This window comes from Callospermophilus lateralis, unplaced genomic scaffold (assembly GCF_048772815.1).
Source record: "Callospermophilus lateralis isolate mCalLat2 unplaced genomic scaffold, mCalLat2.hap1 Scaffold_103, whole genome shotgun sequence".
Lineage (NCBI taxonomy): Eukaryota > Metazoa > Chordata > Mammalia > Rodentia > Sciuridae > Callospermophilus > Callospermophilus lateralis.
In genome coordinates this window covers 2,270,767-2,286,768 of record NW_027510486.1, presented here as the reverse complement: position 1 = coordinate 2,286,768, position 16,002 = coordinate 2,270,767, and the positions used below count along the sequence as shown (strand labels likewise).

At 36.0% G+C, this 16,002-nt stretch overlaps 1 pseudogene; it reads left to right on the top strand.

Moving 5' to 3' along the window:
- The first annotated feature begins 7,563 nt into the window (after positions 1 to 7,563).
- The window catches only part of LOC143389983 (meiosis-specific nuclear structural protein 1-like), a 34,828-nt pseudogene continuing 26,389 nt past the window's right edge, over positions 7,564 to 16,002 (top strand).

Sequence of the window (16,002 nt, the reverse complement as noted above, 5' to 3'; positions counted from 1 at the left end):
GCTATGACTAACATTCCCTGTAGAACCAAAGGTCTTCAACTAGAAAAGCAAATAATAATGAAAAGGAATACTTGTTTGCTTAAATATTCTACAGCACTGCTCTGTTGCTGTTTGGAATTAAATTCTAACTCACATTCCATTGAGTGCAGGTGTTTTGCTCTCAACTTATCCCCATCTCCTACCCACACCACAGAGACTCCAACAATTTGGGGAGATGGTTGTGCCATGAAGAGAAATCTAACAGGCTGCTGCTTCACCCAGTGCTGACCAGTTGACACAGAGCCACCAAGAGGGTAAGTTAGTGCTTTCTGTTTCTCTCAGACAGTAAAGCCAATGAGTAGAACAGGAGAGATAACATAGATATGCAACCATGTTGTACATGACCTCAGGACAGAGAGGAACAAAAAGTTTGCAGCTCCCACGAATTCTTTTGAGGCTCAAGTTAAGCTTTTTAAGAATTTATGCTTTAAGTTCTTTTCCTCATGGCCTTGGTCCCTGCTGCATATATACATTTCTCACAGTTTCACCACAATTTCCTTCATCCTGTGTGTGGTATTCCTTACCTTTCATTAGTTTGCATGTTACTTATCATAGTGCCATTAATTAAGATGGGAGTCCTTTTGCCAAGGCAGCTGGATCCTATTGCCAATGCCCCTGTGAGCTCCACTCTTCCTGATCAGAGTTCTGTCATCTTTCTGACTTTCCTCACTCTTATGGTTAAAAACAAGCAAACTATCTCACATTTCAACCTTTTAAAAATTCTTTTATATCAACCTACATGTCTTGACCTACATGATTGCCGCTTTGTTTTTCTGTGGGTTAAATATAATACCCTTCCCTCCTCCTATAGGATTGGTTCTCCTTCTGAATTACTCTTCTGATCATCCTCTCAAATTACTGCATTCTATAGACATGGCCAATTCTTCAATGTATATTTGTTAAGCTATACCATGCCCAGGGCTCAGTGCTAAACATATTTTGGTAAATTTAGACAATTAGTAATACGGTTAAACTATTCTGAATTAGTACCTGCGTATTTTAAGAAGTGAATGGTAGATGACAATTAACTGCCTACTAATCTTTGTATTGAAAAGTGAAGTACTTTGTACATCTGATTGGTGAATTAGTCTTTAAGTTAATTATTTCCTGGCAAAAATTACATATTTAGTGTGATTTAGAAGTCTATTTTGCAAATAATATAATTTCAGGTTTAATAAACAATAGTATTTACCTTTTAAAGTTAGCACTTGGTGATCATATTCTACATTGTTAATGCTTTAATGACACTTATATTTATTGATCTGTGAGCTTTTCAAGTAAACAATGTTGACCTGAATACGTGCAACCAAAATGATTTGTTATTTGGTTGTCAAAAAATCAACCAAACCTTGTTAGATAAGAGCAATGAAGAAATCACAATTTATTTGGACTTTAGTGAAGTCTTTTTGGAAAAATTGCCCAGTAAATTCTTATAGAAAAAGTATAGAAATATTGGTAGTACATTATTAGAATGAATGCATTGGTAACTAGTTGAATAACCAAATTCAGAGATTGCTGCTAAGTTTCTATTGGCAGAAATATTCTAGTGGTGTCCATCAGGCCTCCCCATTGTCCTAGTTCTGGTATATATTTTTATATGTGAGATAGCCAAAAATATATAAAATATATGCTTATCCAATTTGTAAATTATATGACTCTTAGAAGTAGAGTATTATCAGGCAAACGTGTTGTATTGATAGTTTAGAGAACAAAAGCAAGAATCAAAATTTGTCTAGACTGTGAAATTATATGACTCTTAGAAGTAGAGGATTATCAGGCAAACGTGTTCTACTGATAGTTTAGAGAACAAAAGCAAGAATCAAAATTTGTCTAGACTGTGAAACCAGGGATTAAAGAAAAGGAATTGGCTTGTAGCTTCTGGAAGATAAAAAGGGGAGAGGGAAAATGTGAGAAGGAAAATCAGAGGTTTTTCATTTTATTTAATAGTAATATTTAGAATAAAATATTGATAAAAAAGCAATAAGGACTGTAAGATGTTTTTCTTAATCATTTTACCCATGAGATTAAACAGATAGTGGTTGTATCAGGGAGGAATTGCATTTGACTAACAGTAATAGACTACTACAGACAGAAGGGGACATGGAGGTTTAGACTAATTAGGCATTTATTATGTTTTTTATATAACATGAAGTCAGGAGCTAGGAAGCCCAGGCTGGTGTGGCAGCTCTGTGGACAAAAAGAACCAAGGCTCCTTCTGCTTTTCTGCTCCATGACCCGAAGCACGTGTTATCTTGTGGACACATGAGCTGGTGGATTTCCAGTCCTCACGTGCTCTTATTTGGGGGTAGGCTGGGGATGTAGCATAGTGGTAGAGCACCTACTGTTATAGTTTAGATATGAGGTATCTTCCAAAAGTTCATGAGTGAGACAATGCAAGAAACTTTAGATGTCCCACTGCCTCCTCCAGGAGATTAGAGCCTTCTGCTCCTTAACCTGTGCCCCTCAGCCTTCAAAAAGCTGCTCTAGCCTCTGTTATTTACCCAGTGAGGTAAAGTGCTCCAAGTATTTTACTGTAGTGAGACGTGCCTGACTGATGTAAAATACTTAATACAAAATAAGAGAGAAGACAAAGGCATTTAACAAGCTCTTCTAGGACAAGAGATTACATTTCTTCCACATCCACTTCCAGGTCCTAGTCTAAATGGCTCCCTTGTCGCTGGGCCCCAACTCCAGCCACTTTGGAACATCTTTCAAAGATCCCTGAGCAGCTTCTCCTAGGCCTGGGGGCAGACCAAACAGAACTCCTGAATCTGGGGTGGGGGTTGCACCTCTCCTTTCCCCCCACTTGGCTTTCTTCCCTCTGGGGTTAGCACCCTGGAAGGGCCAAGGAATCCAGAAAGGGGCAAGTCAAAGAGCCAATCCACCCTAGGCCCTGAGGCCTGCTGAAGAATCAGCCTAGTCAACTCCTGAGCCCAGGTTGGTTATAGGGTGCCCCCTGGTGGGCAGGGATTGATCCACAGGTTAACCGATGTGCTCAGAGGACCCTGACCTGCTGGTTCTATCTGGTCAGTTTTCTTTTTATTTTTTATTTCCTTCCTTCCTTTCTTCCTTCCTTCTTTCTTTCCTTCCTTCCTTCCTTCCTTCCTTCCTTCCTTCCTTCCTTCCTTCCTTCCTTTTTTGTTGTTGTTTGTTTTGTTTTGGTACTGGGGCTAGAACCCAGTTACACCAAACCACTGAGCTACATTCTCAGGCCTTTTATTTATTTTTTAAATTATGAGACAGGGTCTCGATAAGTTGCTGAGGTTGGTTTTGAACTTGTGATCCTCTTGCTTCAGCCTCCTGAGCCATTGAGAATATAGGCATACAATACCATGTTTTAGGAGCACAGTTCATGCACCAATTTGTAAATGTTCCCATGCCATAATGCCCTTCAGTTCACACCCTATGGATCCTAGCTTTCACTAGGGAAGACTCTCAACATGATGCTCCCTCACCTCTGCTCCCCAAATTCCTTTCCTTTCTTTGATCATTCTGTTTGCAAAAATAAGGTAAAATGAAAACCTACCAGGGCTTCCCTACAAGGTGCTTTGCAAAGTAAAAATTTTAACTCAGGAATTCAAAAGCCCACTCTCTTCATCCACTCTGTTGTGTGGACATCTGCCCACCTGGCACTTCATGGAGAATGACCCCTCCTTGGACAGAGGTTCTTTTCTTCCAACTTCAGGCAGTTCTGGGTTTTCCTTCTCTCCAGGTATGGCCCTGAAAGGTCATCCATGACAGGGGTGGAGATTTTCAAAATGTGATATCCAATCCACAAGAACTTACCTGCATAATTCAATAGTACACCTGTGGGCCCCAGGTGTTCCTGTGCAAGAACATGGAGCCAGAGTCCACAATGCAACTCCCAGGACAGCATGACATCAGAGAAGCAACTCTGATGTTGCTTCAGGAGCAACAGGACCTCGCCCACAGTCCCATGGTGACCAATCCCATTGGCCATGGCTGTTTTCCCTTCAAAGCTCTTCCCGCACCCCTCCCTCATCTTCTGCCCTCCTCTGGCTCCACTTCAAGTCCCGACTTTCAGTGAACAGCTTGATTTCTGTTTCCCAGCAACATTTCCTGAGACTCAGTCCTATTGGTTTAGCTTCCCACCTTAACCCAACAGCAAGCAGGCTTATTTTGCCTTAGATGATTCTTGTCATCTTGGGTGGCACTGCAGGCAAGAAGCGGAGAGGAATGGCAGGCAGGGTGGCACTTCTGATGCCCTTTTGCCCTGACTGTTGAGCATCCTCAAGTATCTGATGCTCACAGGACAAGGGAAAGATGTAAGGGGCAGGCTTACTGACGCTCCTCTGTGGGAGGACAGGGACATCGAAAAATCCTTGGGGCATGGGTGAGGCATAACTCTGGGAAACGCCTACCCCTTGGCCTTTCTGATGCTTCAGTATCAGGTACATAGCCATTGTGGCATTGAGTTTTCTCTTGGCCAGAGACACCCAGGATTTTGTATAAATCAAAACCCATGTCAAACAGGATTGTCATTACTGGGGAGTCTGGGTGTTTGGGGAGTGCCACACTATAATGATGGGGTACATACTGCTCACCCTGCCTCAGCCATGGGTGCTGTAAGATTTGCTTGACTGTGGGCCACTTCTTGGGGTTCACAGTATTTTGCGGATGAGGCTTTGGGCTTTGATGGGAACAGAGTGAAGGGTGTAGTACCTTGGGAGAACGGTCAAGTGGTGATCCCTGTAAATGGGCAGCTCTTTCTTTCTTTTTGTAATAGGCAAAGATTTTTTTGGATAAGACCCACCAAAATATAAGAAACAAAAGCAAAAATAGACAAATGGAAAAAAACTAAAAACAATTAACAGAGTATACTAGCAGTCTTCAGAACCAGGGAAAATATTTGCAAACTATACATCTGATAATATCCAGACTACGTAAAGGACTTCCAAAGATTTAACAGCAAAACAACAAATAACCTGGTAAAAAACCAGCAACAGATCTAAATAGATATTTCTCAAAAAATGTAAATACAAATATCCAACAGGCATATGAAAAATTTATCAATATCATTCATTAGGAAAATTCAAATGAAAAATCACAATGATATATTAACTTGCCCCAATAAGAATGGCTAAAAAAAGACTAAAGATAAAAGATGCTGGTAAGAATGGGGAGAAGAGGGAACATTTGCACACTGTTGATGAGATTGTAAATTAGTATAGCCATTATGCAAAGCAGTATAAAGGTTTCTCAAAAACCTTAAAAATAGAGCTAAGATCTGATCCAGCAATCTTCCTACTGAATGTGTGTGTGTGTGTGTGTGTGTGTGTGTGTGTGTGTGTGTATATATCTCCCAAGGAAATCAGTAAGTTGCAGCACTATTCACAATAGCCAAGAACTGGAAACAACGTAAGTGATCATCAACTAATGAATGAAGGAAATGTGCTAATGGAATGGAATACTATTCAGGCATAAAAAACACGAAACCCTGTCATTTATTACAAGATGGTGAACCAGAGATCATTTTGTTAAGTGAAATAAGGCAGGAACAGGAAAGCAAGTACAGTATTGTTCTCCCTCATGTACAATCTAAAACAGCTGATCCAATAAAGATTGAGGAAAATAGTGGTTACCAGAGACCAGTGAAAGTAAGGGAAGGAGAAAAGGATGGGAAAAGCCTTGATCAATGGGTACTAAGTTAGATAGGAGTAACAAGTATAGTGTGCATGGTGGGGTGATTGTAGATTACAATAATGTGCAGTACATTTTAAAAAACTAGAAGAAAGGATTTAGAAAGTTTTCAGCATAAAGAAATGATAAGGGCTAGGGTTGAGGCTCAGCGGTGGAGTGCTTGCCTCGCACAAGCAAGACCCTGGTTTTGATCCTCAGCGCCACATACAAAAATAAACAAGTAAAATAATGGTGTTGTGTCCAACTACAACTAAAAAATAAATATTAAAAAAGGAAGTGATAAATGTTTAAAAAGATATATATGTTTAGCCTGATTCAAACATGTAATATATACAAGCATTGAAACATTCCATGGTACCCTGTTAATATGTAAAAAATTTTGTTTTTATGTATCAGTAAAAATAAAATTATATGTATGTGTATGTATAGGTGTGTATATATATATATATATATATATATATATATATATATATATATCATATTATTTTATAGAGTTCCTTTGGAGGTTTTTAGACTAACAGGGAATTTTATGCATGTTAAGAGATGTATACTGGATTCAAATTTTTTTGCATGTAAACACATTTCAGACAATTTTATATTTGTGGTAATTGGGATTGTAAGAGCCTCAAAAGACCAAAACTTTGATACCCCTCCCCCTCCCATGTCTCTTACAAGTAGTCTTTTCATGTAGGAGAAGAATTTCCATCTAACATGAGGTCTAAATGAGCAGTAGGGTTATTTAACTTGTTATTTATCTTTCAGCATTTCAGTTTGGAAACTTTCTATTGATATATTTTCATTTTTACTGATTTTCACTTGTGTCCATCTACTGATAAGCCATCAAAGGCATTCTTCATTTTTTATAGTGTTTTTTATTTCCAGCATTTCCTTAGGATTCTTTAAGTTTCCGTCTCTCTATTCATATTACCCATTCAATAATTGCATGTCATTCACATTTTTTCAGTCCTTAGCACATTACTCAGTTATTTAAAATTCCCATTTAATAATTCTTAAATGCATCATACCTAATCTGGTTCAGATGCTTACTGTGTCTTTTAGCAACTCACCTTTAGCCTTGTTGTTGTTGAAAGCTGAATGTGATTTGTTGGATAATAGGAACTAATAGGCATTTAGTGTGACTAGGACTTAGGCTGTGTTTAATATTAGTTTATACTTTAAAGTGCCAGAGACTTCAAACTATTTTTAGTTTGTTCAACTTTTTCCTGATGGTAAGGTTGGGACGGCAATTTCTAGCATTTTACATGTGGAAAAAAGTTAAGTCCTTTTTTATTATTAATCTTTAAGCAGAAATTAGCTATTTCTCTGATCATTTCTTGTACTTAAAATTCTTTAAAATGGACTTTCGTATCTAACCAACAGTGAAAAATGTCAGACTAATATTGGGCTATCATCTGTCCTGTTCTCTCACTGGTACCTGGACCATATGGCAGAATTAAGATCCATGTGGCTTTGCATATTTTATCCCCAAAGTTTATTAACAGTGTCTGTGAAGGGCGAGGTAAAGGTTCCTGGAAGCACAAACCACCCACTGTTACCCAGCACAGCAGCCGGTAACCAGGACTCCCACTTCCAAGTTAGGGTAGGCATTGAAGGCACAGGATGCTCAGGGCGTGAAATCGTCTTCGACCCAATATACTAAACTATAGTTTGTGTATTTCTTGCAAATAGTTTACACCGGTCTCAGGTGGCTTCTAAACCAGCGTACAGACGCTGAAGGGAAATCTTGAGCTCCCTAGTGGTCTGCAAAAGACTTGCAGCTGGACCTGCGATGATCTGAACTTCGCGCCTGTCTAGTTCAGACCTATTAGAAGGAGCCCCTCTGCCTGCCTCCGAAGAAGCTCAATGTTGATTGGATCTTTCCGTGACCAATGGGAAGCCGCGTCCTGCGCGGGCAGGGCGGCTGGGTGGTGGCGGTTGCCCAGACACCGCACAAACACTGGAGCGCGTGGTCCAGCCAGTGTCTCTTCCACCTGGTGGAGCCTGCGTTTGCAGAAAGGTGGTGGCTGTGGGAGCCAAGATGGTGAGCCAGTTGAGGGACTCAAAGCTGATTATTTATGGTTTAAAGCTCGTCTGCCTCTGAAAAAGGACTCGGAAGTGCTTAATCTGAGAGCTGAGTGGGAAACTTGGTGTTCGCTTTTCAGAGGCTTCGGGTGCTGTTACTTAAGTGGCAGTCGCAGTGATTTCCATTCACTGGCACCCCCACCTCCGCCCTGCACAGTAGATCTATTTTAAAATCTGCCTTATAGGAATTCTGAGTCAATGAGTGGAGATATGGGTCTGGGACAGAGCCAACAGACCAGTAGCAGCGGTTTACCTATTGGTTTATATTAGGAAACACTGGTCAGCTTCTGAATAGTACTTTGTGGCCGTCTGGTGTGGTGGTGGGTGGGAGGAGAGGAGGAATTCCCGGGGTAGTGGTTAACAGCTGGGTCTGTAGTTCCGAGGCCTATCTTTGAAGCCTAGTATTGGTGCTTAGAAGCTGCGGGACCTTGGGTTTAATTACTTTTGCTTTTCATGCCTCATCTATGAAATAGGGAATAGCTATTTAATTAATGAAGTATTAAGCTACTACATTTACTCTTTTATTAGGTATAGTCTGAATTTACGAAGGAAGCCAAAGACTCTTCATTATTATTATTTATTTTGTTATATTACCTCAATATATTTTTGAAATCAGACTTTGGAATATTTTAGTATGCACATTTTATCCATTATAGGCTACCCCAAAGAGAACTTTGAACTTTAGTGAAAGGCATCAGAAATTAGTAGATGAAAACTTTCGCAGAAATTTGGATATTAAAGCACAAAAAGAGATGCAGACTCAAATCAGCAAACAAATGGAGAAGAATAAAACTGATGACAGTATTGAGTGCAGGAGATTCCTCATATTATTACAGAATGAACAGTTCGAGTTGGATATGGAATAAGCCATCCAAAAAGTAAGTTTTACTATGATAATTACATTTTTCCCCCTTCATTTTCACCTTGGAAATGATAAAAGCCAACTGCTAATACTGTAGTTGTCTAGAAAGACAAATGTTAGATAAGGGATGCCTTATTGTAAGTCATCCAGTATGGTTATAAAGAGCCAACTTTCTGGAGCTAGACCAGCTTTTAAAATCCTATACTATATCATTGCTTCAGAACCTCAGGTATTTTACTTTTACTTTTTATCTTCTTCTACAACTGGGCAGTAATAATGGTACCTCCTACTCAGAAATTTTTAGTAATAAGTAAATACATGCACAACCCTTAGAATAGTTCTTGGTAAAAAGAAGCGCCCGGATTTTTTAACATAAATGTGAAACGCATAATTATTAACTTCCACAGTTCATGTAAGTATAATTGTGTTACTTTCTGTATATTTCTAAGGACAAAAATATAAGGATGTCTTTTCTGAATTTACTGAAATTAAACAGGTACATTATGAAGTGGTAGAAACCGAACACTTACATATTAGGTATAAATTGATTCCTATTTTAAATACTACCTTGAATAATTCAGGTATCACATATATGTATGTAACTCCTAAAATATGGAGATCATTTTTCAAAGCTATTTCTAAATATTTTCAAGGATCAAATTGATATACAAAGGGAAACTCATAAGAAGTGAGATACAGGAAAGAAATGAAGTCTCATAAATGTGAAGGAAATATTATGATACTAGTTTTTTGAGTGTCGGCTGTATATTCCCCATCTTGTAGGATATTGCAGGGAATAACAAAACCAAGTTTTAAAAGTTTTATCCATTCCTTTTTGTGTTCCAAATTCTAAAAGCTTAGATGTGATTTTTTTTAACTTTGAGCAAGAAGATTCTATTCAATTTTTTCTACAATTTTTCAAGAAAATCCCAGATATTATACCCTCTCTCTCTTTGCATATTTTAGTATGCATCAAACAAAATATGGATAGTTTCATGGAGTTCCCTAATGACATTATTTTATCCATTCCTTAAACAAATTTCCATGACTGAATCAAAAATATGCTTTTACAATCTTTTTTTTTGTTTTAATAAGGGCCCAGTACTGTTCATACAATATATTTGCTTGCTATGTCTAAATCCCTTTTAATCTAAAACAGCTTCTTTTTCATCCTTTGTGTTTTTAACTTCATGTTTTAAAAATATTTCTTTAGTTGTAGATGGACACAATACCTTTATTTTATTTATTTGTTTTTATGTGGTGCTGAGGATCGAACCCAGTGCCTCATATATGCTAGGTAAGCACTGTACCACTTAGCTACAACCCCAGCCCTAGCCTCATGTTTTTAACTTGTTAAAATTACCTAGGGCAGTTGTTTAGTGTTCCACATTCTGTATTTATCTGTTTGTTTCCTCATGTTTTCTTTACTTTATGTCTCTACGTCTTATATTTTCTCTAAATGGAAGTTAACCCTAAAGAAATGATTAGTTTGAGATCAGGTCTCTTGGCAAGAATGCTTCATAGTTATACTGGCATTGTGTCACATCCTAAGGAACCTGAGGTCTGGTCATTCCACTTTTAACAATACCAGTGTTAATCACTGGGTTCAGTGAGAGAGCCTCTTTCCTTTATTATAAAAGTTTTCATCAAACTTTCATAGGTAGTTTCACACACAAAAAAGTTTTCTTTCATTAGGAGTTGCAATACACTGATTATTCTATTATTCCTTTCACATTTAATTAGCTAAAATTCCTTCATAATGAACTTTTCCTCATCAACTAGACTCATTTGTTCTTACTGGAAAGGGGAATACATAGTTAATTTTAGAGTAGATTGGTATCTATGTTGTTTAAAAAATTTGTTTTCTTTTTGAATGTTTTTTAAAATATCTGAACTCATGGGTCTTTATATACTTATAATTACATTATTATTGTTTTTGATGCTCAAATTATCTTGTCCTTGGCCAATGAATGCTTTTTAATATTGCTTCTGTGCTCTTTTAACAAGACACCCTTAATCTTTGATATCTTCCTTGCTTTTTTATCAGAACAATATGTTTTAGGCTTGTGGTGGTTAATTTTGTTTTAACTTATCAGAGCCATGGTGTGCTCAGGTTATTTGATCTAACATTGTTCTGCTGTTTTGAGCTAAGACTAACATTTAAATTGGTAGATTGAGTAAAGCAGATTGTCCTCCCTAGTGAGGGTGGGCCTCACTCATCCAGTCAGTTGAAAGCTTGAACTGAACAAAAATACTGACCCTTCACCAGATAGGAGAGAATTCTTTCTACATGACTGATGCTTTTTCCCTGCCATTGGCCTCAAACTGAAACATTAGCCCTTCTTAGGTCTTACTTTGCTGGTCTTTGGACAGGAACTATATGTAGGTCCTCCAGGTTCTCAAGCCTTTGGACTGGAATGAAACCATTGCCTTGTCAGCTGCATTTCACTCTACTCCCTTACCTTATTTGTAATTGCCTTCTCCAACAAAAAGAAGGTTGGCTATTGATATCTACATTCTTTCAACCCTCCTATACAAATAAAGTACTTTTGGAATTGCTTACCTGCACCCCTACGAGAAACAAATTTACTTCTGTAGTACAGACTGGTATAGTTCTTTCTGTCTTTAGTCTCCCATTATCGAGTCAAATACTGTTTCCCAAAGTTCACGTCCACATTTCCTGTTCTCCTCTGGTGTGGTTAAGTGTTTCACTTTTAATAGGTTAATTTGCCGTAGTCTGCACTCTATTGTTCCCCCCATATCTGGTTGTTTTTGTTTCTCTCTTTAACTTTTTATGTTGATGATTATAGATTCTCAGGAATTTGCAAAGATGGTATGGAGAGCTCCATTGTGCTCTTGGCCAGTTCTCCTCACTGGTCAAGTCTTACATAATTGAAGTATAATATTGAACTCTGGAAAATGACATTGGCACAATATATATGTATACTTACATGTTATTTTATTACATGCATCGATGTTCTCAACCACCATCTTAAATTATAAAATTATTTTATCGCCACACAGATCTCATGTCTGCTACTCTGTTGTAACATGCACTTCTTTCAACCCTCACTGTGCCTGGCAATCACTACTTTTTTTTCCTCCATCTCTGTAATTTTTTTCTTTTCAAAAAGTTACATAAATGTAATTTAAAAAGTTAAGCATACTAACAGAGCAGTTCTGCTTCTGAGTATATACCCAAGAAATTTGAAAAACATATGGGAACTCTTTGTATTTTCAGCTTAATTTTTCTATGAACCCAAAATGCCAAAGAAATAAAGTCCATCTTTTTAAAGAGATAATAGTAATGGTTGCACAATATTGTAAGTATACAAAAGCTACTAAGTTGTAGATTGTGAAAGGTGAATTTTATTCTATGTAAATTATCTCAATTTTTAAAAAAGGGTGTTTCAAGAATGTTACATGGGTAGCATCAGACAATATTTAACATATTGGGAATTGGCTTTTTCCCCCACTCAACATGATCCCTGGAGATTCACCCAAGTTGATGTTTATATTCCTTTTTATTGCTGAGTAGTATTCCAAAGTGTGGATATACCTAAATTTACTTGATCATTCACCTGATGAAGGTTGTCTAGTATATTTCTAGCAGTGGCTATTATGAATAAATCTCTGTAAGTATTTGGGTACTAATTTTGAAATGAATGTAAATTTTGTTTCCCTGGGATACATGCTTAGAGTGTAGCTGTTGATTTGTGTGGTAGTTGCATGTCAGCTTTATAATACACTACCAGACTGATTTCCAGAGTGGAGGTACTACTTTACCTTCCCAACCAACATTATGAGTATGCAGTTTCTCATTTTCTCACTTTTAGTATTGCTACTATTTTTATTTTAGTCATTCTAATAGAGATGTAGTGATATGTCAGTGTAATATTAATTTGCATTTCATGATGGCTGATGATGTTGAACATTTTTTTCAGTCTTTATTTTTCTTAAATACAGATCTGAATTTGTAGATCTATCATTTTATTTAAAATGTAAAACAAACAAATAAATGCAGAATTTGTCACATTCTTTGAGGTGTATGTTCTAATTTCTACAACTAATCAATGACTTGGAAAAACAGTGCATGCATGTATGTGTAGGTGACCATTATAGAATATAAAAGAAACTTAAGAGAAATAATAACTACATGCAGGATATGGACCTTGTTTGGATTTTGAGATGAACAAACAACCAGAAGAAAAATTATCTATAAGACAGGTGTGAAAGCTTGAATGTGTGTGGGTATTAGTAAGGAATCATTAATTTATTTAGATAGTTTAATGGCATGGTTGTTATATAAAAAGAAATACTTATCAGGTAGAAATCCATGTTGAATTATTTACATGGTAAATGACATTATGTCTAAGATTTGTTGTAAAATATTATAGCAGAGAATGAATGAGAAAATAGAATGGAATTCAAGAGAAAAAACAATTAACACAATGCTAATTTTTGAAAAGATAAGTGACGAATAGCCTTCAACATTATTTAATATTCTTCCAAATCTTTCCATGATAAAATATTTGAAAAAGTACTTATTGAAATTTTGTATACTTTAAAGTAAAACAAAAATAATTGAACTTTGCTTTTAAGGCATTTAGTTTTACATTGTAAAATAAACAAACTCAACCTTGGATGAAAAAAAGTCTGATTCCTCAGGACAAATAATTAAAGTTGTCTTTTTTATTCAGGCAGAATAAAACAAGAGATTGAGGGAACTCCAGCTTGAACAAGAAGAAAAATTGGCTCTGGAATTGGCAAAATTAAAACATGAAATTCTAAAGGATGAAAAGATGAGACAACAAGTAAGAGAAAACAGGTATTGTGGTTTCTACTAATTGTATTTATTTAGTCTATTTACTATTAAACTTTTAAGTAATTCTTAGCACCTGAAAGTGAAATTTCTTGTTTAGATCATTGCACTTATTTAATATTTTGCCTGGAAATATTGCTTTAAATCCCAGAATATTCATTTGAGAAAATAAGTTGTATTCATAGAAGTAATTGTTGAATATTTAATAAATATTAGCCCTTTCTGTTCTTCCCCTTAAGCACAAATTTTAAAATGACTTCTTACAAAAAACAGACTTACTTATTTCTAGAATAGATTTCTATTTTTTATTAGTTCATTTTATTCATACATAATACTAGGGTTCACTTTGACATATAAACATGAAATGTAAGTCTCCAGTACTTCTCCTTTCCCTTCTTTCCTCCCTCCCCCCCATTCCCTTTCTCTACTTCACTGGTCTTTCTTTTATTTATTTATAGTTTTTTTTTTTAATTAGTACTTTGTCAATATACATAAAGATGAGCTTCACTATGGTATTTCATATATTTAGATAGGAAATTTGGTTAGATTCATAGAATAGATTTCTTAATGTTTAAGATTAAATGACTTTTTAGGGACAGCCATGTCACCTGCTGATCAATCTTATGGCCAACTTAATGTTTATTCTGTTTCTGTATAGTTGAATATATTGGAAATTTACTTTGATAATTGTTCCTTTTATTTCAAAGGACTTCTTTGTGTATCATAGGAATCATGGATGAGCTTCAGGGATTTTGAGCCTCATTAAAATATATATTCAGTAAATATATTGTATTTTTCTGGGTCTACAATTTAATCATATTCTCTAAAAAATCATTAGTCCTAGGGGAGGAGGTGGGCTTAAAATTACTGCCAAAATCTATATGCTATACTAGTCTCAAACTATCTTTTTCAAGTCCTAATTCTCTAATCATTTTTAGCTATCATTTGTGGCATTATATCATTTGAAGATGAAGCAAATATTTCCTCATGCCTTTTTCTAATTCACTGATAATAAGAGTTAAATAGAAGAGTTGTCCACGTCTAGCATTGCAGATTAGATGATTCAGATTTTTGTTCCCTCTGAGAAAAGAGTCTGGAGAAAATGTAAAAATAAGAACCGGGAAAGGAAAGAAACCAAACTGGTGAGCCTGGCATTTGTAGCTGCATTTCTCCTGGAGGCTTCTGCTGTCACTGATAACATAACTGAGAGTTATGCAAAGCAGAGCTTGACTGATAAACTCATGGCAACATGTTCAATACCATTCATCAAGTTTTACTCTTAAGTTCTTATTCCTTAATCATACAATTTAATTAGATTTTATTACATAGGTATGATGGATATCTTGTGAAAGATTAGTGTAGAATATCTAGAATAAAGCATGGAGAGATAAAAGGATAAAAAATACAGATAAAAACTTAAAAGAAAATATGGGCTATGGTGGAAAGTTTTAACACACATAATTTTAGTCCTGGTTGCACAGATGAAAGACAATGATGTAGAAGCATTATTTGAAGAGATACTGGTCAAGAATTTTGAAAAAATGATACAAGACATAAAGTCTCAGTGTCAAACACACAAAATAATAAAAACTCGACCTAAACTCATTCTTGTCAAACTTTTGAAACCCAACAATATAAAATAATAGTAATTTTTAAAAGGATGGGGAATGTAGCTCAGTGACAGAGCACTTGCCTAGCACACAAAAGATCCTGGATTCATTCCCCGAACTTTAAAACAACAACAAAATACATAAAAATAATAAAGCAGCCAGACAAAAAGGCTATTACCTTCAAATAAGCAATAATAAGAAATATCACTGAATTTTGAACTGAAACAGTAAAAACTAGAAGATGATTGATTTGAAGAGCTGAAAAAAATTATAGCTCATCCAGAATTCTATATTTTGTGAAAAAATCTCTTCAGAATTAAGGGCAGAGTCAGTCAGTTGGATATTCTTTGAAATTGAATATGTTCACTTAACAGTGCCAGAATTTTCAAGTTTTATTTTTTATTTTGTGTGTGAGCCATGCTGACATTTTGACAGACATGCAGAAATAGATTATTTGTTAGATTGATGTATTTATCTGCAAATTGGCAGGTCTAAATTCAGGGAACTTTTTGCTGTGGTGCTTAAAATGTATCATAAGCAATTCAGAATCACCTATATTAAAATTAGGCTCTTTATTTTTTTGAAACAAATACTTGTTTTTATTGTTAAAATTTTAACTACACTGCCTGGCCTCAGTATAGTTTTGATGTACATTTCCCAATTCATGAAGTGAATAGATTCCCTTCATTATATCCATTTTATACAATCATTTTCACCAAAGGAATTTTAAACTACATGTTTCTTAGATGCAGGAAAATATTCCCCCCTCTCATTTTTTATTGGTGCATTATAGTTCTACACACTGATGGGATTTTGCAGGGGGATACAAAGGATTGGTCCCAGGGACACCTAACCACTGAGTCACATTCCCAGCCCTTTTTTTTTTGTTTTGACACAGGATCTCACTAAGTTGTTTAGGCCCTTCC